This window comes from Triticum urartu, chromosome 3 (genome assembly GCF_003073215.2).
Source record: "Triticum urartu cultivar G1812 chromosome 3, Tu2.1, whole genome shotgun sequence".
In the NCBI taxonomy this organism is placed as follows: domain Eukaryota; kingdom Viridiplantae; phylum Streptophyta; class Magnoliopsida; order Poales; family Poaceae; genus Triticum; species Triticum urartu.
In genome coordinates, this window is record NC_053024.1 from 740,092,278 (window position 1) to 740,118,930 (window position 26,653).

General features: G+C 42.8%; 1 pseudogene; it reads right to left on the minus strand.

Moving 5' to 3' along the window:
* Positions 1 to 409: 409 nt before the first annotated feature.
* LOC125549559 lies at positions 410 to 9,954 on the minus strand (annotated as a pseudogene).
* Positions 9,955 to 26,653: the final 16,699 nt, after the last annotated feature.

The following is a 26,653-nucleotide window of genomic DNA, read 5'->3' on the forward strand; positions in this document are numbered from 1 at the left end:
AAACCTTAGGTCATCCACTTGAGGGAAATTTGTGGCTGGCCTACAAACCTCTGCACTTGGAGGCCCAAGAACGTCTACAAGAAGAAGGTAGTGTAGTAGACATCATTAGGGAGTATGACCGATTGTGCCACTCCACGCGTACCGCCTACCAAGATGGCGGTAGGGTATTAAGAGTGAACAAGGCACATTCCAGTGCTACCATACCAAGCATTAACATGGTTGAGCATACATATCCAACATTAACAAGTTCAAAAAAACAAGATATAATCAACACGATGATAGATCCATATACTTCACCAAAGTTCACCTCACTAAAATAGCCAACCCCATTTCATGAGGCATTAATCTAATAACAAATCTTGATCGAACTAGCTAGCTAATTGCAAGTTGCATTCCTAGTGCTGGAATATTAAATGTAGCCACTACTATTACCACTGACCACGTCCCCATACATGCCCGTGCTGCTTGGGCAATCCTGCTGCTTGTGGTTTCTCTTGGCCGGCGGGTGGTATAACTCGGGGTCCCCTCTGTCGTTACCATTACCTCCGTCGATGCTCTATAACCGTAGGTGCAACATGCCCTGCATGGTAGCCATTAAGATGGGCATTGCCTCTACTAGCCATCCAGACATATGATGATCTATGGCGTGCATGAATGGCAAGTTTTCCATTTGCGCCGCTGCCCAGTGCTCCATCCCATTCCCATGGGCATGGTAGTGGTGGTGTTGCGCACAACCGTCCACCATGTAAGCACCTATGTCAGCAAACAGTAGCCTGTTAGGGAAATTGAGTCCTAGGCTCGCTGGGTCAAAGTTGTTGGTGAACTTCCTATTGTGCGACGATGCACTGCTGGACATGGGGTACTACAATCCGGGCGGCACAGTGCCGGTGCTTGTGGCATAACTGATACTGCTGGACATGGCTGATGTCACAGACGATGTTCCTACCACTGTGTTTCGAGTGGTGTCTAACACCACATTGGGCTTGGCCCTGTGCTTGGCATGGCGACGATAAACCCCGCCGATGGGCACGTTGCAGAGCGCACCGTCGTGGGTCCGGTAGCGCTGACAGGAGCGGCAGAAGTTGCGGGGCTGGGTAAGGGAGTAGTTATTGAATTAGCAAAACTTGGTGTTGGTGGATGATACGTCTCAACGTATCTATAATTTTTGATTGTTCCATGCTATTATATTATCAACCTTGGATGTTTTATATGCATTTATATGCTATTTTATATGATTTTTGGGACTAACCTATTAACTTAGAGCCCAGTGCCAGTTTCTGTTTTTTCCTTGTTTTAGAGTATCGCAGAAAAGGAAAATCAAACGGAGTCCAATTGGCCTGAAACTTCACGGAACATTTTTTGGAAGGAAAGCAACCCGGGAGACTTGGAGTCCACGTAAGGGAAGCAACGTGGAAGCCAAGAGGCAGGGGGGCGCGCCCACCCTCCCTGGGCGTGCCCTCCACCCTAGTGGGCCCCTCGTGGCTCCCCTGACGTACTTCTTCCGCCTATATATATCCATATACCCTAAAACGATCGGGGAGCACAATAGATTGGGAGTTCCGCCGCCAGAAGCCTCCGTAGCCACTGAAAGCCAATCTAGACCCGTTCCGGCACCCTGTCGGAGGGGGAATCCCTCTCCGGTGGCCATCTTCATCATCCCGGTGCTCTCCATGATGAGGAGGGAGTAGTTCTCCCTCAGGGCTGAGGGTATGTACCAGTAGCTATGGGTTTGATCTCTCTCTCTCGTGTTCTTGAGGTGATACGATCTTGACGTATCGCGAGCTTTGCTATTATAGTTGGATATTATGATGTCCCCCCCCCCTCTACTCTCTTGTAATGGATTGAGTTTCCCCTTTGAAGTTATCTTATCGGATTGAGTCTTTAAAGATTTGAGAACACTTGATGTATGTCTTGCCGTGCGTATCTGTGGTGACAATGGGATATCATGTGATTCACTTGATGTATGTTTTGGTGATCAACTTGCGGGTTCCGCCCATGAACCTATGCATAGGGGTTGGCACACGTTTTCGTCCTGATTCTCCGGTAGAAACTTTGGGGCACTCTTTGAGGTTCTATGTGTTGGTTGAATAGATGAATCTGAGATTGTGTGACGCATATTGTATAATCATACCCACGGATACTTGAGGTGACATTGGAGTATCTATGTTACATTAGGGTTTTGGTTGATTTGTGTCTTAAGGTGTTATTCTAGTACGAACTCTAGGGCTGTTTGTGACACTTATAGGAATAGCCCAACGGATTGATTGGAAAGAATAACTTTGAGGTGGTTTCATACCCTACCATAATATCTTCGTTCGTTCTCCACTATTAGTGACTTTGGAGTGACTCTTTGTTTCATGTTGAGGGATAGTTATGTGATCCAATTATGTTATTATTGTTGAGAGGACTTGCACTAGTGAAAGTATGAACCCTAGGCCTTGTTTCCTAGCATTGCAATACCGTTTGTGCTCACTTTTATCATTCGTTACCTTGCTGTTTTTATATTTTCAGATTACAAAAACCTTTATCTACCATCCATATACCACTTGTATCAACATCTCTTCGCCGAACTAGTGCGCCTATACAATTTACCATTGTACTGGGTGTGTTGGGGACATAAGAGACTCTTTGTTATTTGGTTGCAGGGTTGCTTGAGAGAGACCATCTTCATCCTACGCCTCCTACGGATTGATAAACCTTAGGTCATCCACTTGAGGGAAATTTGCTACTGTCCTACAAACCTTTGCACTTGGAGGCCCAACAACGTCTACAAGAAGAAGGTTGTGTAGTAGACATCTAGCTCTTTTCTGGCGCCGTTGCCGGGGAGGTGAGTGCTTGAAGGTATATCTTCAGATCTTGCAATCGAATGTTTTTGTTTCTTGTTTTATCACTAGTTTAGTTTATAAAAGAAAATTACAAAAAAATGGAATTGAGTTTGCCTCATACGCTCCATCTTTTTAATATCTTCCATGAGAATGATGGAAAGGAAAATTGTGCCAAAGTGTTAGAAGAAGAATGCATTAAAATGTTTGGCACTAAATCTTTGAATGATGAGCATGATTGCAATGTTCTTAGTATGAACTCCTTGAATATCCATGGTACTAATGATGATTGCACTAGTCATGATGATAATGTCTCCTATAAACATGTCAATTTTTGTGGAGTACATTGGGTTTGCAAGTACACACCAAATTGGGAAGATAGATATTGCAAGAGGCATAAGCATTTAGAGACTAAACGGTTGCAAGAAAGGCTAGATGTGTGTGCTGAAAATTTAAACTTTCTTAGCCATACTTGTGAACTTTGCAATGAACATGATCATTTCAGTACCTAATGCAAATTGTTTCATGATCGTATCATGTCCAAAAATTGTGATGACTTGATTTCCCTTGCACATCATAATGAACTTAGTTTGCTCTTGGGTTATGAAGAAATGAAACGTATAACTAAGGATATTCCAAAATTTGCCCTTGATAGAGTTCTTCATTTTGATCTAGAGGAAATTTATATGTATTGTGCGGTGAATTGCATTGAAAATCCTTATATTGCCAATTACATAAAGAAAAGAAAACAAATAGAGATGAAGAGAATACTAACGAAAGGGAAGAGACTTCCCAATACCTTCCTATTATTTCTTATGATGAATCAGGTAACGAGGAGGAGCCTCCTATTCAACCAATCTCATTAATAAGGAGCTCCAAAAAGAGGATTGAACCCACACATGATGTGGTGAATAAGAAGAAAAGAAAAAGGAAGAGAGGTAAAAAGATATCTCCCCCAAATAATGCTGCTCCTATTACTATTGTGCCTCATGAAAATATAATTGTGGAATATAATGATACTTCTTATGATCTTGAAAATCTTTTTGGAACTTGCTTGGAAGAATATGATAATTGCTATACTATTGGTGCTATCCATACTATTAATGATGAGAGTGATTATGCTTATGATATGAAAAGGCCCAAGCTTGGGGATGCTATGTTTGATAAAGATGATGTTTTTGAGAATATATTTGCTTCAATTAATGTTTGTCCCAAGCTTGGGGAAGCTATGTTTAATGAAGGTGATATTTTTATTTTCCCAAATTTTGACATGCAAATTTATTATGATGATAGCATGCCTCCTACCTATGATGATTATTGTGATGATACTTATTCTATAAAAAGTAGTGATTATATTTATAAAACTTCTCATGATTATGATTACCCCTTTTCTGAACATTACTCTTTTAATGTGGAACAATTTATAGTATTCGGGTCTCTTATGATACTCCCACTATTCCGAATGGGAAGAATCTTGCATATGTGGAGAGTAGTAAATTTTCTATGCTTGTAGATCATGAAAAGAATGCTTTAGGTGCTGGTTATATTGTTTAATTCATTCATGATGCTACTAAAAATTATTATGAGGGGGGAACTTATGCTTGTAGGAATTGCAATAATATCAAGTTTCCTCTCTATGTGCTTAAAGTTTTGAAGTTATGCTTGTTTTACCTTCCTATGCAAGTTGATTCTTGTTCCCACAAGTTATTTGCTCACAAAATCCCTATGCATAGGAAGTGGGTTAGACTTAAATGTGCTATTCATATTCTTCATGATGCTCTCCTTATATTTCAATTCTTATCTTTTATGTGAGCATCATTGAAATCATTATGCCTACCTAGGGGCGTTAAACGATAGCACTTGTTGGGAGGCAACCCAACTTTATTTTTATTCCATGCCTTTTTGTTCCTGTTTAGTAATAAATAATTCATCTATCCTCTGTATAGATGTGGTTTTATGCTTTTAATTAGTGTTTGTGCCAAGTAGAACCGTTGGGAAGACTTGGGGAAAGTCTTGTTAAGCTTGCTGTAAAAAACAGAAACTTTAGCGCCACGAGAACTGCTGCCATTTTTATTTCGAGAGTGATATTTAGTTAATTATTTTTGCAGATGATTAATACATAAATTCCTCAGGTCCAGAAATTTATTTTAGAATTTTTGGGGTTCCAGAAGTTTGCGTTAGTTACAGATTACTTCAGACTATTCTTTTTTTGACAGATTCTGTTTTTCATGTGTTGTTTACTTATTTTGATGTATATATGGCTAGTAAAAAGAGTTGATAAACCATCGAGAAGTTGGAATACAGTAGGTTTAACACCAATATAAATAAAGAATGATTTCATTACAGTACCTTGAAGTGGTGTTTTGTTTTCTTTCGCTAATGGAGCTTACGAGTTTTCTGTTAAGTTTTGTGTTGTGAAGTTTTCAAGTTTTGGGTAAAGATTCGATGGACTATGGAATAAGGAGTGGCAAGATCCTAAGCTTGGGGATGCCCAAGGCAACCCAAGATAATATTCAAGGACAACCAAGAGCCTAAGCTTGGGGATATTTTTATTCGCCACATGATATGTGTTTTGCTTGGAGCATCATTTTATTTCCTTTTTGTTTTGCTTGCTGTTTGAATAAAATACCAAGATCTGAAATTCTTAAATGTTAGAGAGTCTTCACATAGTTGCATAATTATTCGACTACTCATTGATCTTGACTTATATCTTTCGGAGTAGTTTGTCATTTGCTCTAGTGCTTCACTTATATCTTTTTAGAGCACGGTGATGGTTTTATTTTGTAGAAATAGATGAACTCTCATGCTTCACTTATATCATTTTGAGAGTCCTAAATAGCATGGTAATTTTCTTTGGTTATGAATTTAGTCCTAATATGATGGGCATCCAAGAGGGATATAATAAAAACTTTCATATAGAGTGCGTTGAATACTAAGAGAAGTTTGATCCTTGATGATTGTTTTGAGATATGGAGATAGTGATATCAAAGTTGTGCTAGATGAGTAGTTGTGAATTTGAGAAATACTTGTGTTGAAGTTTGCAAGTCACGTAGCATGCAAGTATGGTAAACGTTGTGTAACAAATTTGAAACATGAGGTGTTATTTGATTGTCTTCCTTATGAGTGGCGGTCGGGGACGAGCCATGGTCTTTTCCTACCAATCTATCCACCTAGGAGCATACACATAATGCTTGGTTTTTGATGACTCGTAGATTTTTTCAATAAGTATGTGAGTTCTTTATGACTAATGTTGAGTCCATGGATTATACGCACTCTTACCCTTCCATCATTCTAGCCTCTTCGGTACCGTGCATTGCCCTTTCTCACATTGAGAGTTGGTGCAAACTTCGCCGGTGCATCCAAACCCCGTGATATGATACGCTCTGTCACACATAAACCTCCTTATATCTTCCTCAAAACAGCCACCATACCTACCTATTATGGCATTTCCATAGCCATTCTGAGATATAGTGCCATGCAACTTTCCACTGTTCCGTTTATTATCACATGCATCATCATTGTCATATTGCTTTGCATCATCATGTAGTTGACATTGTATTTGTGGCAAAGCCACCGTTCATAATTTTTCATACATGTCGCTCTTGATTCATCGCAATCCCGGTACACTGCCGGAGGAATTCATATAGAGTCATATCTTGTTCTAGTATCGAGTTGTAATCTTTGGGTTGTAAATAAATAGAAGTGTGATGATCATCATTCATAGAGCATTGTCCCAAAAAAAGAGAAAGGACAAATAAAAAAGGAAAGACAAATAAAAAAATAAAAGGGACAATGCTACTATCCTTTTTCCATACTTGTGCTTCAAAGTAGCACCATGATCTTTATGATAGAGAGTCTCTTGTTTTGTCACTTTCATATACTAGTGGGAATTTTTCATTATAGAACTTGGCTTGTATATTCCAACAATGGGCCTCCTCAAGTGCCCTAGGTCTTCGTGAGCAAGCAAGTTGGATACACACCCACTTAGTTTCTTTTGTTGAGCTTTCATACATTTATAGCTCTAGTGCATCCGTTGCATGGCAATCCCTACTCCTTGCATTGACATCAATTGGTGGGCATCTCCCTAGCCCATTGATTAGCCGCGTCGATGTGAGACTTTCTCCTTTTTGTCTTCTCCACATAACCCCATCATTATATTCTTTTCCACCCATAGTGCTATATCCATGGCTCACGCTCATGTATTGCATGAAGGTTGAAAAGTTTGAGATTACTAAAGTATGAAACAATTGCTTGGCTTGTCATCGGGGTTGTGCATGATGAGAGCATTCTTGTGTGACAAAAATGGAGCATGACTAAACTATATGATTTTGTAGGGATGAACTTTCTTTGGCCATGTTATTTTGAGAAGACATGATTGCTTAGTTAGTATGCTTGAAGTATTATTATTTTTATGTCAATATTAAACTTTGTCTTGAATCTTATGGATCTTAATATTCTTGCTACAATAAAGAGAAATACATGATGAATATGTTAGGTATCATTCCACATCAAAAATTCTATTTTTATCATTTACCTACTCGAGGACGAGCAGGAATTAAGCTTGGGGATGCTGATACGTCTCCAACGTATCTATAATTTTTTATTGTTCCATGCTATTATATTATCAACCTTGGATGTTTTATATGCATTTATATGCTATTTTATAAGATTTTTGGGACTAACCTATTAACCTAGAGCCTAGTGCCAGTTTCTGTGTTTTCGTTGTTTTAGAGTATCGCAGAAAAGGAAAATCAAACAGAGTCCAATTGACCTGAAACTTCACGGAACTTATTTTTGGAAGGACAGCAACCCGGGAGACTTGGAGTCCACGTAAGGGAAGCAACAAGGAAGCCACGAGGCAGGGGGCGCGCCCACCCCCCCTGGGCGCGCCCTCCACCCTCGTGGGCCCCTCGTGGCTCCCCTGACATACTTCTTCCGCCTATATATATCCATATACCCTAAAACGATCGGGGAGCACAATAGATCGGGAGTTCCGCCGCCAGAAGCCTCCGTAGCCACCGAAAGCCAATATAGACCCGTTTCGGCACCCTGCCGGAGGGGGAATCCCTCTTCGGTGGCCATCTTCATCATCCCGGTGCTCTCCATGACGAGGAGGGAGTAGTTCTCCCTCGGGGCTGAGGGTATGTACCAGTAGCTATGTGTTTGATCTCTCTCTCTCTCTCGTGTTCTTGAGGTGATACGATATTGATGTATCACGAGCTTTGCTATTATATTTGGTTCTTATGATGTTTTCTCCCCCCCCCCTCTACTCTCTTGTAATGGATTGAGATTCCCCTTTGAAGTTATCTTATCGGATTGAGTCTTTAAAGATTTGAGAACACTTGATGTATGTCTTGCCGTGCATATCTGTGGTGACAATGGGATATCACGTGATTCACTTGATGTATGTTTTGGTGATCAACTTGCGGGTTCCGCCCATGAACCTATGCATAGGGGTTGGCACACGTTTTCGTCGTGATTCTCCAGTAGAAACTTTGGGGCACTCTTTGAGGTTCTATGTGTTGGTTGAATAGATGAATCTGAGATTGTGTGACGCATATTTTATAATCATACCCACGGATACTTGAGGTGAAATTGGAGTATCTAGGTGACATTAGGGTTTTGGTTGATTTGTGTCTTAAGGTGTTATTCTAGTACGAACTCTAGGGCTGTTTGCGACACTTATAGGAATAGCCCAATGGATTGATTGGAAAGAATAACTTTGAGGTGGTTTCATACCCTACCATAATCTCTTCGTTCGTTCTCCGCTATTAGTGACTTTGGAGTGACTCTTTGTTTCATGTTGAGGGATAGTTATGTGATCCAATTATGTTATTATTGTTGAGAGGACTTGCACTAGTGAAAGTATGAACCCTAGGCCTTGTTTCCTAGCATTGCAATACCATTTGTGCTCACTTTTATCATTCGTTACCTTGCTGTTTTTATATTGTCAGATTACAAAAACCTTTATCTACCATCCATATACCACGTGTATCACCATCTCTTCGCCGAACTAGTGCACCTATACAATTTACCATTGTATTGGGTGTGTTGGGGACACAAAAGACTCTTTGTTATTTGGCTGCAGGGTTGCTTGAGAGAGACCATCTTCATCCTACACCTCGTACGGATTGATAAACCTTAGGTCATCCACTTGAGGGAAATTTGCTACTGTCCTACAAACCTCTGCACTTGGAGGCCCAACAACGTCTACAAGAAGAAAGTTGTGTAGTAGACATCAGTGGAGTCACCTCGCGGGCAGTTGAGCCCCGGCACCGGCTGCGGCAATCACGCCAGTTGCGCTCATTCCGACATGGAAATCGACTTGCTATTCCCGCTGCCACCACAATCGTCGTCCCCACCGTTGCCGCAACCATCATTGCCATCCCCTCTGGCACCGAAGCCATCCCCGACCTTGGCCATGAACCCTTCTTGATTGTTATTGTTGCATCCTCCGTCACTAGGACCAACGGGTGAAGGAGGATAGTACTATGAGTGTTGCTACCGATTTTTTGCAGCCGCAAATGAACAACGAGACGAGTAATCAAATATGGGCCAATATGTATATGGAGCTAGATTTTTTTTCTTCATTCTATTTTTTGGAAGGATGGCAAGACGGATCAGTTTCTGATAAATCTAAAAAAATGGTTTTTCCATTTGAATAATTCAAACAAATTTTGGTTTTAAATTTATTTCCTATTAAAATAAAGAGTGCTCGACCTACATCAGACATAAACTTCCCTGTGCCAAGGGAGAGCCCTTGACCTCTTGGGAGTATAGATACCCTATTAGATTCACTTTTTCCCTTCAAATTCATTTTTTTACATTTCTGGTATCACAACCCAAGAAATATTGGTACCCCTTGGCCATTTAAATTGTTTTTTAGCGGTACCTCTATTTCTCGGGTGTCAATGGAATTTCCGATAATCGGTCGGTTACTGTTAATTTTGTCTGTAATCAGCAAACCTAGCTCACTGAGTGCACACATATTCTGGTTTTTATCGTGTGAACAAAATCATGAGGGAATTTGCAATTATTAGCTAGGTAGAAGCACAAGGATGCATACCTAAAGCTGGTTGTGGTCGGTGTTCCATAACTTTGATGAATCAAGGTAGGCAGGAAGGAAGATCATAGACGGTGATCTTGAGAGAAGAGAAAGTGGGATGAAGAAATTTAGCAGCTGCTGGTGTCGGTGTCAAAACCGGCGGATCTCGGGTAGGGGGTCCCGAACTGTGCGTCTAAGGATGATGGTAACAGGAGGCGGGGGACACAATGTTTACCCAGGTTCGGGCCCTCTCGATGGAGGTAATACCCTACTTCCTGCTTGATTGATCTTGATGATATGAGTATTACAAGAGTTGATCTACCACGAGATCGTAGAGGCTAAACCCTAGAAGGTATCCTATGATTATGATTGTCCTCCTCCTATAGACTAAACCCTCCGGTTTATATAGACACCGGAGGGGGCTAGGGTTACACAGAGTCAGTTACAGAGAAGGAGATCTACATATCCGAATCGCCAAGCTTACCTTCCATGCAAAGGAGAGTCCCACCCGAACACGGGATGAAGGCTTCAATCTTGTATCTTCATAGTTCAACAGTCCAGCCAAAGTATATAGTCCGGCTGTCCGAGGACCCCCTAATCCAGGACTCCCTCAGTAGCCCCTGAACCAGGCTTCAATGACGATGAGTACGGCGCGTAGATTGTCTTCGGCATTGCAAGGCGGGTTCCTTCTCCGAATACTCCATAGAAGATTTTGAACACAAGGATCGTGTCCAGCTCTGTAAAATAAATTCCACATACCACCGTAGAGAGTATAATATTCCACAAATCTAATATGCTGACAACTTTTCATAACATGACATCCTGCCGTGGTCCGGTCATTACGAACCGTTTTTCCCAGCCCGCCATTGCACGTGTTGCGAGGCGGTTTTATTGGCACGTCTTGTCGAAGCAGAGATCGTGTTCCCCTTATCACGGGATTCTCATCAATACGGGTGTGGGTAACCCAATCGTGCTTGTTAGTATGACTCCTCGATTTCAGGCGAGTTCCAAATGGCCACGCGGAGGACGCTTGATATTCACCCTCTTTATAAAGGGGCCAAGGCCTGTCCTTTTCTTCTTGCACTCGATCCTTCCCTTCCCCCACCTCGAGTTCCAACACCCAAGGCTCAGGCTAAGCGCTTCGGACCTTCAACCATGTCTGGATCCAACCTTCAAGGTCGGTGGATGGCCTCCTCTGTGTTGGGTTTCGTAGTAATTTCAAAAAATTTCCTATGCACACGCAAGATCATATGATGCATAGCAACGAGAGGGGAGAGTGTTGTCTACGTACCCACGCAGACCGACTGCGGAAGCGTTGACGCAACATAGAGGAAGTAGTCGTACGTCTTCACGATCCAACCGATCAAGTACCGAAACTACGGTACCTCCGAGTTCGAGCACACGTTCAGCTCGATGACGATCCCCGGACTCCGATCCAGCAAAGTGTCGGGGAAGAGTTCCGTCAGCACGACGGCGTGGTGACGATCTTGATGCACTACAGCAGCAGGGCTTCGCCTAAACTCCGCTACAGTATTATCGAGGAATATGGTGGCTGGGGGCACCGCACACGGCTAAGGAATAGATCACGTGGATCAACTTGTGTGTTCTAGGGTGCCTCTACCTCAGTATATAAAGGACTAGAGGGGGGAGGCTGGCCGGCCAAGCTTGGCGCGCCAGAAGAGTCCTACTCCCTCTGGGAGTAGGATTCCCCCCCCCCCAATCCTAGTTGGAATAGGATTCGCGGAGGGGGAAAAGAGGAGGAGGGGGCCGGCCACCTCTCCTAGTCCTAATAGGAATAGGGAAAGGGGGAGGCGCGCAGCCCATCTAGGGCAGCCCCTTCTCTTTTCCACTAAGGCCCACTATGGCCCATATAGCTCCCGGGGGGTTCCGGTAACCCTCCCGGTACTCCGGTAAAATCCCGATTTCACCCGGAACACTTCCGATATCCAAACATAGGCTTCCAATATATCAATCTTTATGTCTCGACCATTTCGAGACTCCTCGTCATGTCCGTGATCACATCCGGGACTCCGAAAAACCTTCGGTACATCAAAATGCATAAACTCATAATATAACTGTCATCATAACCTTAAGCGTGCGGACCCTACGGGTTCGAGAAGAATGTAGACATGACCGAGACATGTCTCCGGTCAATAACCAATAGCGGGACCTGGATGCCCATATTGGCTCCTACATATTCTACGAAGATCTTTATCGGTCAGACCGCATAACAACATACGTTGTTCCCTTTGTCATCGGTATGTTACTTGCCCGAGATTCGATCGTCGGTATTCCTATACCTAGTTCAATCTCGTTACCGGCAAGTCTCTTTACTCGTTCTGTAATACATCATCCCGCAACTAACTCATTTAGTTGCAATGCTTGCAAGGCTTAAGTGATGTGCATTACCGAGAGGGCCCAGAGATACCTCTCCGACAATCGGAGTGACAAATCCTAATCTCGAAATACGCCAACCCAACATCTACCTTTGGAGACACCTGTAATGCTCCTTTATAATCACCCAGTTACGTTGTGACGTTTGGTAGCACCCAAAGTGTTCCTCCGGCAAACGGGAGTTGCATAATCTCATAGTCATAGGAACATGTATATGTCATGAAGAAAGCAATAGCAACATACTAAACGATCGGGTGCTAAGCTAATGTAATGGGTCATGTCAATCAGATCATTCAACTAATGATGTGACCTCGTTAATCAAATAACAACACTTTGTTCATGGTTAGGAAACATAACCATCTTTGATTAACGAGCTAGTCAAGTAGAGGCATACTAGTGACACTAAGTTTGTCTATGTATTCACACATGTATTATGTTTCCGGTTAATACAATTCTAGCATGAATAATAAAAATTTATCATGATATAAGGAAATAAATAATAACTTTATTATTACCTCTAGGGCATATTTCCTTCAGTCTCCCACTTGCACTAGAGTCAATAATCTAGATTATACAGTAGTAATGATTCTAACACCCATGGAGCCTTGTTGCTGATCATGTTTTGCTCGTGGAAGAGGCTTAGTCAATGGGTCTACAACATTCAGATCCGTATGTATCTTGCAAATCTCTATGTCTCCCACCTGGACTAGATCCCCGATGGAATTGAAGCGTCTCTTGATGTGCTTGGTCCTCTTGTGAAATCTGGATTCCTTTGCCAAGGCAATTGCACCAGTATTGTCGCAAAAGATTTTCATTGGACCCAATGCACTAGGTATGACACCTAGATCGGATATGAACTCCTTCATCCAGACTCCTTCGTTCGCTGCTTCCGAAGCAGCTATGTACTCCGGTTCACATGTAGATCGCGCTACGACGCTTTGTTTAGAACTGCACCAACTGATAGTTCCATCGTTTAATATAAACACGTATCCGGTTTGCGATTTAGAATCGTCCGGTCAGTGTCAAAGCTTGCATCAACGTAACCATTTACGAGCTCTTTGTCACCTCCATATACGAGAAACATATCCTTAGTCCTTTTCAGGTATTTCAGGATGTTCTTGACCGCTGTCCAGTGATCCACTCCTGGATTACTTTGGTACCTCCCTGCTAGACTTATAGCAAGGCACACATCAGGTCTGGTACACAGCATTGCATACATGATAGATAGATCCTATTGCTGATGCATAGGGAACATCTTTCATATTCTCTCTATCTTCTGCAGTGGTCGGGCATTGAGTCTTACTCAATTTCACACCTTGTAACACAGGAAAGAATCCTTTCTTTGCTTGATCCATTTTGAACTTCTTCAAAATTTTGTCAAGGTATGTTGTTTGTGAAAGTCCAATTAAGCGTCTTGATCTATCTCTATAGATCTTAATGCCTAATATGTAAGCAGCTTCACCGAGGTCTTTCATTGAAAAACTCTTATTCAAGTATCCCTTTATGCTATCCAGAAATTCTATATCATTTCCAATTAATAATATGTCATCCACATATAATATCAGAAATGCTACAGTGCTCCCATTCACTTTCTTGTAAATACAGGCTTCTCCAAAAGTCTGTATAAAACCAAATGCTTTGATCACACTATCAAAACTTTTATTCCAACTCCGAGAGGCTTGCACCAGTCCATAAATGGATCGCTGGAGCTTGCACACTTTGTTAGCTCCCTTTGGATTGACAAAACCTTCTGGTTGCATCATATACAACTCTTCTTCCAGAAATCCATTCAGGAATGCAGTTTTGACATCCATCTGCCAAATTTCATAATCATAAAATGCGGCAATTGCTAACATGATTCGGACAGACTTAAGCATCGCTACAGGTGAGAAGGTCTCATCGTAGTCAATCCCTTGAACTTGTCAAAAACCTTTTGCGACAAGTCGAGCTTTGTAGACAGTAACATTACCATTAACGTCAGTCTTCTTCTTGAAGATCCATTTATTCTCAATTGCTTGCCGATCATCGGGCAAGTCAACCAAAGTCCATACTTTGTTCTCATACATGGATCCCATCTCAGATTTCATGGCTTCAAGCCACTTTGCGGAATCTGGGCTCATCATCGCTTCTTCATAGTTCGTAGGTTCATCATGATCTAGTAGCATGACTTCCAGAACAGGATTACCGTACAACTCTGGTGCGGATCTTACTCTGGTTGATCTACGAGGTTCAGTAGTATCTTGTTCTGAAGTTTCATGATCATTATCATTAACTTCCTCACTAACTGGTGTAGGTGTCACAGGAACAGTTTTCTGTGATGTACTACTTTCCAATAAGGGAGCAGGTACAGTTACCTCGTCAAGTTCTACTTTCCTCCCACTCACTTCTTTCGAGAGAAACTCCTTCTCTAGAAAGTTTCCGAATTTAGCAACAAAAGTCTTGCCTTCGGATCTGTGATAGAAGGTGTATCCAATAGTTTCCTTTGGATATCCTATGAAGACACATTTCTCCGATTTGGGTTCGAGCTTATCAGGTTGAAGCTTTTTCACATAAGCATCGCAGCCCCAAACTTTTAGAAACGACAACTTTGGTTTCTTGCCAAACCACAGTTCATAAGGCGTCGTCTCAATGGATTTTGATGGTGCCCTATTTAACGTGAATGCGGCCGTCTCTAGAGCGTATCCCCAAAACGATAGCGGTAAATCTTAAGAGATATCATAGATCACACCATATCCTGTAAAGTACGATTACAGCGTTCGGACACACCATTACGCTGAGGTGTTCCGGGTGGCGTGTGTTGCGAAACTATTCCACAATTTTTCAAATGTACACCAAACTCGTAACTCAAATATTCTCCTCCACGATCAGATCGTAGAAACTTTATTTTCTTGTTACGATGATTTTCAACTTCACTCTGAAATTCCTTGAACTTTTCAAATGTTTCAGACTTATGTTTCATTAAGTAGATATACCCATATCTGCTTAAATCATCTGTGAAGGTGAGAAAATAACGATATCCGCCACGAGCCTCAATATTCATCGGACCACATACATCTGTATGTATGATTTCCAACAAATCTGTTGCTCTCTCCATAGTACCGGAGAACGGTGTTTTGGTCATCTTGCCCATGAGGCACGGTTCGCAAGTACCAAGTGATTCATAATCATGTGGTTCCAAAAGTCCATTAGTCTGGAGTTTCTTCATGCGCTTTACACTGATATGACCTAAACAGCAGTGCCACAAATAAGTTGCACTATCATTATCAACTCTGCATCTTTTGGCTTCAACATTATGAATATGTGTATTACTACTATCGAGATTCAATAAGAATAGACCACTCTTCAAGGGTGCATGACCATAAAAGATATTACTCATATAAATAGAACAACCATTATTCTCTGATTTAAATGAATAACCGTCTCGCATTAAACAAGATCCAGATATAATGTTCATGCTCAACGCTGGCACCAAATAACAATTATTTAGGTCTAATATTAATCCCGAAGGTAGATGTAGAGGTAGCGTGCCGACCGCGATCACATCGACTTTGGAACCGTTTCCCACGCGCATCATCACCTCGTCCTTAGCCAATCTTCGCTTAATCCGTAGCCCCTGTTTCGAGTTGCAAATATTAGCAACAGAACCAGTATCAAATACCCAGGTGCTACTGCGAGCATTAGTAAGGTACAAATCAATAACATGTATATCACATATACCTTTGTTCACCTTGCCATCCTTCTTATCCGCCAAATACTTGGGGCAGTTCCGCTTCCAGTGACCAGTCTGCTTGCAGTAGAAGCACTCAGTTTCAGGCTTAGGTCCAGACTTGGGTTTCTTCTCTTGAGCAGCAACTGGCTTGCCGTTCTTCTTGAAGTTCCCCTTTTTCTTTCCTTTGCCCTTTTTCTTGAAACTAGTGGTCTTGTTGACCATCAACACTTGATGCTCCTTCTTGATTTCTACCTCCGCGGCTTTCAGCATCGCGAAGAGCTCGGGAATAGTCTTGTTCATCTCTTGCATATTATAGTTCATCACGAAGCTCTTGTAGCTTGGTGGCAGTGATTGGAGAATTCTGTCAATGACGCAATCATCTGGAAGATTAACTCCCAATTGAATCAAGTGATTATTATACCCAGACATTTTGAGTACATGCTCACTGACAGAACTGTTCTCCTCCATCTTGCAGCTATAGAACTTATTGGAGACTTCATATCTCTCAATCTGGGCATTTGCTTGAAATATCAACTTCAACTCCTGGAACATCTCATATGCTCCATGACGTTCAAAACGTCGTTGAAGTCCCGATTCTAAGCCGTAAAGCATGGCACACTGAACTATCGAGTAGTCATTAGCTTTGCTCTGCCAGACGTTCATAACATCCGGCGTTGCTCCTGCAGCAGGCCTGGCACCCAGCGGTGCTTCCAGGATGTAATTCTTCTGTGCAGCAATGAGGATAATCCTCAAGTTACGGACCCAGTCCGTGTAATTGCTACCATCATCTTTCAACTTTGCTTTCTCAAGGAACGCATTAAAATTCAACGGAACAACAACACGAGCCATCTATCTACAATCAACATAAACAAGCAAGATACTATCAGGTACTAAGTTCATGATAAATTTAAGTTCAATTAATCATATTACTTAAGAACTCCCACTTAGATAGACATCCCTCTAATCCTCTAAGTGATCACGTGATCCGAATTAACTAAACCATGTCCGATCATCACGTGAGATGGAGTAGTTTCATCGGTGAACATCATTATATCTGTATATGCTTGATGACAACATCATTATATTTGAGACGACAACATCATTATGTTGATCATATCTACTATATGATTCACGCTCGACCTTTCGGTCTCCGTGTTCCGAGCCCATATCTGTATATGCTTGGCTCGTCAAGTATAACCTGAGTATTCCGCGTGTGCAACTGTTTTGCACCCGTTGTATTTGAACGTAGAACCTATCACACCCGATCATCACGTGGTGTCTCAGCACGAAGAACTTTCGCAACGGTGCATACTCAGGGAGAACACTTCTTGATAATTTAGTGAGAGATCATCTTATAATGCTACCGTCAATCAAAGCAAGATAAGATGCATAAAAGGATAAACATCACATGCAATCAATATAAGTGATATGATATGGTCATCATCTTGTGCTTGTGATCGCCATCTCCGAAGCACCATCGTGATCACCATCGTCACTGGCGTGACACCTTGATCTCCATCGTAGCATCGTTGTCGTCTCGCCAAGCTTATGCTTCTACGACTATCACTACCACTTAGTAATAAAGTAAAGCATTACATCGCGATTGCATTGCATACAATAAAACGACAACCATAAGGCTCCTGCCAGTTGCCGATAACTCGGTTACAAAACATGATCATCTCATACAATAAAATTCAGCATCATGTCTTGACCATATCACATCACAACATGCCCTGCAAAAACAAGTTAGACGTCCTCTACTTTGTTGTTGCAAGTTTTACGTGGCTGCTACGGGCTTAAGCAAGAACCAATCTCACCTACGCATCAAAACCACAACGATAGTTTGTCAAATAGACTCCGTTTTAACCTTCGCAAGGACCGGGCGTAGCCATACTTGGTTCAACTAAAGTTGGAGAGACAGTCGCCCGCAAGCCACCTGTGTGCAAAGCACGTCGGGGGAACCGGTCTCGCGTAAGCGTACGCGTAATGTTGGTCCGGGTCGTCTCGTCCAAGAATGCCGCCGAACCAAAGTATGACATGCTGGTAGGCAGTATGACTTATATCGCCCACAACTCACTTGTGTTCTACTCGTGCAAATAACATCAACATAAATAACCTAGGCTCGGATCCCACTGTTGGGTTTCGTAGTAATTTCAAAAAATTTCCTATGCACACGCAAGATCATGTGATGCATAGCAACGAGAGGGGAGAGTGTTGTCTACGTACCCACGCAGACCGACTGCGGAAGCGTTGACGCAACATAGAGGAAGTAGTCGTACGTCTTCACGATCCAACCGATCAAGTACCGAAACTACGGCACCTCCGAGTTCGAGCACACGTTCAGCTCGATGACGATCCCCGGACTCCGATCCAGCAAAGTGTCGGGGAAGAGTTCCGTCAGCACGACGGCGTGGTGACGATCTTGATGCACTACAGCAGCAGGGCTTCGCCTAAACTCCGCTACAGTATTATCGAGGAATATGGTGGCTGGGGGCACCGCACACGGCTAAGGAATAGATCACGTGGATCAACTTGTGTGTTCTAGGGTGCCTCTACCTCAGTATATAAAGGACTAGAGGGGGGAGGCTGGCCGGCCAAGCTTGGCGCGCCAGAAGAGTCCTACTCCCTCTGGGAGTAGGATTCCCCCCCCCCCAATCCCTAGTTGGAATAGGATTCGCGGAGGGGGAAAAGAGGAGGAGGGGGCCGGCCACCTCTCCTAGTCCTAATAGGACTAGGGGAAGGGGGAGGCGCGCAGCCCATCTAGGGCAGCCCCTTCTCTTTTCCACTAAGGCCCACTATGGCCCATATAGCTCCCGGGGGGTTCCGGTAACCCTCCCGGTACTTCCGGTAAAATCCCGATTTCACCCGGAACACTTCCGATATCCAAACATAGGCTTCCAATATATCAATCTTTATGTCTCGACCATTTCGAGACTCCTCGTCATGTCCGTGATCACATCCGGACTCCGAAAAACCTTCGGTACATCAAAATGCATAAACTCATAATATAACTGTCATCGTAACCTTAAGCGTGCGGACCCTACGGGTTCGAGAACAATGTAGACATGACCGAGACACGTCTCCGGTCAATAACCAATAGCGGGACCTGGATGCCCATATTGGCTCCTACATATTCTACGAAGATCTTTATCGGTCAGACCGCATAACAACATACGTTGTTCCCTTTGTCATCGGTATGTTACTTGCCCGAGATTCGATCGTCGGTATCTCAATACCTAGTTCAATGTCGTTACCGGCAAGTCTCTTTACTCGTTCCGTAATACATCATCCCGCAACTAACTCATTAGTTGCAATGATTGCAAGGCTTAAGTGATGTGCATTACCGAGAGGGCCCAGAGATACCTCTCCGACAATCGGAGTGACAAATCCTAATCTCGAAATACGCCAACCCAACATGTACCTTTGGAGACACCTGTAGAGCTCCTTTATAATCACCCAGTTACGTTGTGACGTTTGGTAGCACCCAAAGTGTTCCTCCGGCAAACGGGAGTTGCATAATCTCATAGTCATAGGAACATGTATATGTCATGAAGAAAGCAATAGCAACATACTAAACGATCGGGTGCTAAGCTAATGTAATGGGTCATGTCAATCAGATCATTCAACTAATGATGTGACCTCGTTAATCAAATAACAACACTTTGTTCATGGTTAGGAAACATAACCATCTTTGATTAACGAGCTAGTCAAGTAGAGGCATACTAGTGACACTAAGTTTGTCTATGTATTCACACATGTATTATGTTTCCGGTTAATACAATTCTAGCATGAATAATAAACATTTATCATGATATAAGGAAATAAATAATAACTTTATTATTGCCTCTAGGGCATATTTCCTTCACTCTGTCATAGAGGAGGACATCAAGAAGCTAAGGGAAGCCAGGTATATGACCGCCGAAATCCCGCACAGGATGCCTGGTCAAGGGCAGGTCATCCCCACTCCCGAACCCAACGAGAGTGTCGTATTTGTTTCCCACTTCCTCCGAGTGCTAGGCTTTAGTCTTGATCCCTTTGTAAGAGGGCTTATGTTCTATTACGGGCTCGATTTCCACGATCTAGCTCCAGATTCCATCCTTCACATCTCGTCGTTTATCATCGTGTGTGAGCCCTTCCTCCGCATCACCCCACACTTCGGCTTATGGATCAAGACCTTCAATGTGAAGCCGAAGACGATCGATGGGCGACAAGCAGAATGCGGAGGTGCCATAATAAGCAAAGGCGCTGATGCTCTATGGCCAAAGGGTTCCTTCCCGGAGGTGTCCAACTTATGGCAGCAGGAGTGGTTTTACATCATAGCTCCCCGAGGTACAAAGTGGGCAGCTGCCCCCGCCTTCCGCTCAGGCCCCCTGCCGCAACTAGCATCATGGGTCAACAAGGGGCTGGACTGGGGGCAGTTAATGATGTGCTGACATTGCAAAGTCGCATCCGAGATCTCCTCAAGAGGGATGTCAGTCTTGTCAAGGTAATGCAAGTTATGCTAGTTCAACGGGTCCTGCCATGCCAATGTCGATCTCTTCGTATGTGGGAGTTCAACCCGGAAGGACCGTGAACTATTCAGCAATTCTTCAGCGTGACGCTTGAAGAGATGTATGGATTGTTCTTCGGATCACGAATAAAGTGTCCGGACACCACCGAGGATGCGTGTCTCAACTGCAACCATCTAGATACCCACGTAAGTAATTCTGCGGCCGAACATGCTGTCTTTTTATTTGTCACAACATCATTCTGAAGAAAAATCGCTCTCGGCCAGGACTGGATAAGAAAGGCGGAGAGGATCAGGTGTTCGGCCCCCCTTCCCGAAGGCTCACCGGATCCTATACTAGCTAGGATGCTTGAGCACGCACCTTATCAAGTGCCATCAGGGGAAGATAAAGGGAGGAATAAAGAAGTCGAAAGTGGGCTTCACACATTACTCATCCAAACCGGCGGAATTAGTGTCTCCGCAAAGGAGGATAATCAGGGAGAAGAATCTAGAATCCTCTCTCCCCAAGGAAGGAAAAGGACCGCCTCTGAAGACTTTGAAACGAAGGTTTTCAAATGAGGGAAGAAACCTTCGCCAGGGGCCCTGCCCCGGAGGGCGTCCTTACCGCACAGCACCCGCAAGCGGGCCAGCCCTCCACCGAGCTGTAAGTGAACAAGAGTACTTTGGTAAATATATCCTGCTTTATCTCTGAGGACAATAACCGAGACATATATCTTGCAGTCCGGCTCGTAGCCCTTCTCGACAGAGTTCGTCTTCGGGGGATCTTCTTCCGAAGATGATGGAGAGCGAAACGCCTCCCCCTGTCGCCCCGCTTCCTGGGACGGATGACCCTGAGGTGTCCTCACGGAGGATTTCTCCTGATTCGTCAAGGCCAGAAAGTAATCCTTTGGTGATAACCCACAAGTATAGGGGATCGCAACATCTTTCGAGGGTAGAGTATTCAACCCAAATTTATTGATTCGACACAAGGGGAGCCAAAGAATATTCTTAAGTATTAGCAGCTAAGTTGTCAATTCAACCACACCTGGAAACTTAGTATCTGCAGCAAAGTGTTTAGTAGCAAAGTAATATGATAGTGGTGGTAGCGGCAACAAAAGTAAAGACAGCAAAAATAATGTTTTTGGTATTTTGTAGTGATTGTAATAGTAGCAGCGGGAAAGTAAATAAGCGAGAACCAGTATATGGAAAACTCGTAGGCACCGGATCAGTGATGGATAATTATGCCGGATGCGGTTCATCATGTAACAGTCATAACATAGGGTGACACGGAACTAGCTCCAATTCATCAATGTAATGTAGTCATACGTGATTATGGAAAAGAACTTGCATGACATCTTTTGTCCTACCCTCCTGTGGCAGCGGGGTCCTATTGGAAACTAAGGGATATTAAGGCCTCCTTTTAATAGAGAACCGGAACAAAGCATTAGCACATAGTGAATACATGAACTCCTCAAACTATGGTCATCACCAGGAGTGGTCCCGATTATTGTCACTTCGGGGTTGCCGGATCATAACACATAGTAGGTGACTATAGACTTGCAAGATAGGATCAAGAACTCACATATATTCATGAAAACATAATAGGTTCAGATCTGAAATCATGGCACTCGGGCCCTAGTGACAAGCATTAAGCATAGCAAAGTCATAGCAACATCAATCTCAGAACATAGTGGATACTAGGGATCAAACCCTAACAAAACTAACTCGATTACATGATAAATCTCATCCAACCCATCACCGTCCAGCAAGCCTACGATGGAATTACTCACGCACGGCGATGAGCATCATGAAATTGGTGATGGAGGATGGTTGATGATGACGACGGCAACGAATCCCCCTCTCCGGCGCCCCGAACAAACTCCAGATCAGCCCTCCCAAGATGTTTTAGGGCTTGGCGGCGGCTCCGTATCATAAAACGCGATAATTTCTTCTCTCTGATTTTTTTCTCTCCAAAAGCAAATATATAGAGTTGGAGTTGGCGTCGGAGGGCATCCAGGGGGCCCACGAGGTAGGGGGCGCGCCCTAGGGAGGGTGCGCCCCCCACCCTTGTGAGAAGGGTGTGGGGCCCCTGGTCTTCATCTTTGGCGAGGATTTTTTATTATTTTTTCTAAGAAGTTCCGTGGAGTTTCAGGTCATTCCGAGAATATTTGTTTTCTGCACATAAAACAACACCATGGCAATTCTGCTGAAAACAACGTCAGTCCGGGTTAGTTCCATTCAAATCATACAAGTTAGAGTCCAAAACAAGAGCAAAAGTGTTTGGAAAAGTAGATACGACGGAGACGTATCAACTCCCCCAAGCTTAAACCCTTGCTTGTCCTCAAGCAATTCAGTTGACAAACTGAAAGAAAGAAAGAAAAACTTTTACAAACTCTGTTTGCTCTTGTTGTTGTAACTATGTCAAGCCAGTATTCAAGTTTTCAGCATAGATCATAACTAACCACATTTGGAATAATTCTCAGGTCTCATAATTACTCATATCAATAGCATAATCAACTAGCAAGTCATAATAATAAATCTCAGATGACAACACTTTCTCAAAACAATCATAATATGATATAACAAGATGGTATCTCGCTAGCCCTTTCTGAGACCGCAAAACATAAATGCAAAGCACCTTTAAAGATCAAGTACTGACTAGACATTGTAATTCATGGTAAAAGAGATCCAATCATAGTCACACCCAACATAGATTAATAGTGATGAATGCAAATGATGGCTATGCTCTCCAGCTAGTGCTTTTTAATAAGAGGGTGATGAATCAACATAAAAGTAAATGGATAGGCCCTTCGCAGAGGGAAGCAGGGATTTGTAGAGGTGCCAGAGCTCGGTTTTGAAATAGAGATAAATTGTATTTTGAGCGGTATACTTTCATTGTCAACATAACAATCAAGAGATGGCGATATCTCCCATGCTACACACATTATAGGTGGTTCCCAAACAGAATGGTAAAGTTTTTAGTCCCCCTCCACCAACAAACATCAATCCATGGCTTGCTCGAAACAACGAGTGCCTCCAACATACATCAGGTCCCAGGGGGAGTTTTGTTTGCAATTAATTTTGATTTAGTTTGCATAAAGCATGGGACTGGGCATCCCGGTGACCAGCCATTTTCTCGTGAGTGAGGAGCGGAGTCCACTCCTCTTGAGAATAACCCGCCTAACACGGAAGATAAGGACAGCCTTGGTTGATACATTATCTATTCAAGCATACAAAATAGAATGTTTATTTGAAGGTTTAGAGTTTGGCACATACAAATTTATTTGGAATGGCAGGTAGATACCGCATATAGGAAGGTATAGTGGACTCGTCTAGAATAACTTTGGGGTTTAAGGGATTGGATGCACAAGCAGTATTCCCGCTTAGTACAAGTGAAGGCTAGCAAAAGACTGGGAAGCGACCAACTAGAGAGCGACAACAGCCATGTACATGCATTAAAATTAATAAACATTGGATGCAAGCATGAGTAGGATATAATCTACCATGAATATAAATATCGTGAAGGCTATGTTGATTTGTTTCAACTACATGCGTGAACATGTGCCAAGTCAAGTCACTTAAATCATTCAAGGAGGATACCACCCCATCATACCACATCATAATCATCTCAATAGCATGTTGGCACACAAGGTAAATCATTTAATCATTCAAAGGAGGATACCACCCCATCATAACCACCCCATCATACCACATCATAATCATCTCAATAGCATGTTGGCACACAAGGTAAATCATTATAACTCCTGGCTAATCAAGCACGGCACAAGCAACTACGATCTCTAATTGTCATTGCAAACATGTTTATTCATAATAAGCTGAATCAAGAACGAGGGACTCATCATATTTACAAAAACAAAAGAGGTCGAGTTCATACCAGCTTTTCTCATCGCAATCAGCCCATCATATATCATCATAATTGCCTTTCACTTGCATGACCGAACGAAAATAATAAGAGTGTACGTGCATTGGACTAAGCTGGAATCTGCGAGCATTCCATAAACAGGAGAAGACAAGGCAATATGGGCTCTGGGTTAAATCAACAATAATGCATATAAGAGCCACTTCAAAAATTTAATTATGGTCTTCTCCTACTGACCCCAAAGAAAAGAAAATATATAAAACTATTTACACGGGAAAGCTCCCAACAAGCAAAAGAAGAACGGGAAATATTTTTGGGTTTTCTTTTTAATTATTACTACTACAGCAGAAAAATAAACTACTACTAATTTTTTTTGTTTTTCTAAAGGTTTAACAAACACACAAGAAGAAAGCAGGAAAAAGAAAATAAACTAGCATGATTATTACAGTGAAAAAGTATGAGCACCGACATCTAGCAATGAGTGTGTGTGAACATAAATGTAATGTCGGTGAGAAATACGTACTCCCCCAAGCTTAGGCTTTTGGCCTAAGTTGGTCTATTTCCAAGGATAGCCTGGCGGATACCCGTAGGTGTAGCTGGGGTCGTACTACGATGAGGAAGAAGAAGGCTCCGATTGCCGCTGGCTGGCAATCATCTCCGGATTCCACTGATAGTTAGACTGTCGTGAAGGATCAAATTGTGGTTCCGGTTCTGGCTCCTCGGCTGGTGCAGGGTTCCGGTAGGCGTGGATAGCCGTCAACGGAACAAGGTACTTGCCTACAGTCAAATCAAACAAAGAAGGGCAGGCAAGGTAATAATCTCAGGATGATGTTTATTAAAGAACAATTGATATTTAAGCTCTCCTGCCCTATTCTTAACAATAAAATCATGTGCCACCTTACTTTTGTGGTCTAGATAAACACGGGGCAGCACCTTTTCTTCCTTCTCAGCATGCCTAATAGGTATGTCAAAATGTGTAGCTAGGCGCGTAGCATAGATGCCTCCAAAGATGGGAACCTTAGTATGGTTCATACTTAACCGTCTAGCAATAATGCCGCCCATACTAAAAGTGTTATCACTGTATAAACCTTGGAGCAAAATAATAATATCAGGGATACTAAGGTTTTCACAGTTTCCGCGTCCAATTAAGCAACGACTAGCAAATAATGCAAAGTAACGTAAAACAGGAAAATGTATGCTAGTGATTTGTGCATCGGAAACTTTCCTAGTTTCTCCTACAGTGATAGTATCAATAAACCCAACCACATCATCATAATGTGGTTCTTCTGTCTTGCCCTCAAAATGGACTAAACAAATCCGACAGAAATCATAAAGTGACATCTCCTTATGCTCATCATATAAATGAAACTCCACCGTAGGTGGTGAGTTCCTAGAATGAAAATGATAGTTTTGCACAAAGGTATTTGTGAGTAAGAGATACTGATCGCATTGGTCGTGGAGGAAAGCGGTGAGGCCTGCATTGTGAGCCAATTCATGAAAATCTTCATAGATACCGGTTGCTCTCAAGAAATCATCAGAAGGCCATTCACACGCCCGAATCTCCGCGGTGCGCGGAAAATTATACTTAGGCTTCGGTGCCTTTTCCTTCGAGCTTTGGCTCGATGAGACCCTCAATAATCTCCTCATCATTTTCTGAAAAATTCTGAAATTTTTAGTAACTTCAAACAAAAGTAAACCAACTTCAATAAAACTGATAGCAACTACTCCTACAAGTTCCTAGAGCCTATATCCACTAGTAGAAAAGGGGGCTTTGGTCCAGGCCGGGTAAGCCCATTAGTCCCGGTTCAGTCCAGAACCGGGACCAATGGGTGCATTTATCCCGGTTCGTGCGGCTAAGGCATTAGTCCCAGTTCACCTGGGCCCTTTAGTCCCGGTTCGTGCCACGAACCGGGACTAAAGGGTGCGATGCCCATTAGTCCCGGTTGGTGGCACCAACCGGTACTAAAGGTTAGACCTTTAGTCCCGGTTGGTGCCACCAACCGGGACTAATGGGCTTTGAGGCATTAGTACCGGTTCATGGCACGAACCGGTACGAAAGGTCCCATTTTCAAACTCCCCCCCCCTATGGACCGCCTTTTTAGTTTTAGAAAAAACAAAAGAAAATGATGGAAATGTCACAAAAATAAAATAAAATAAGTTTCCCATGTGATATGTGGTCTAGTTGGGAAAATTTACAAATATGAATTTCGACTTTATTTACAAAATCTCTCTGGAATTTGTAAAATGGGCATAACTTTTTCATACGAACTCGGATTAAAAAGTTTTTATATGAAAAATCATCTACTCGAAAAGTTAC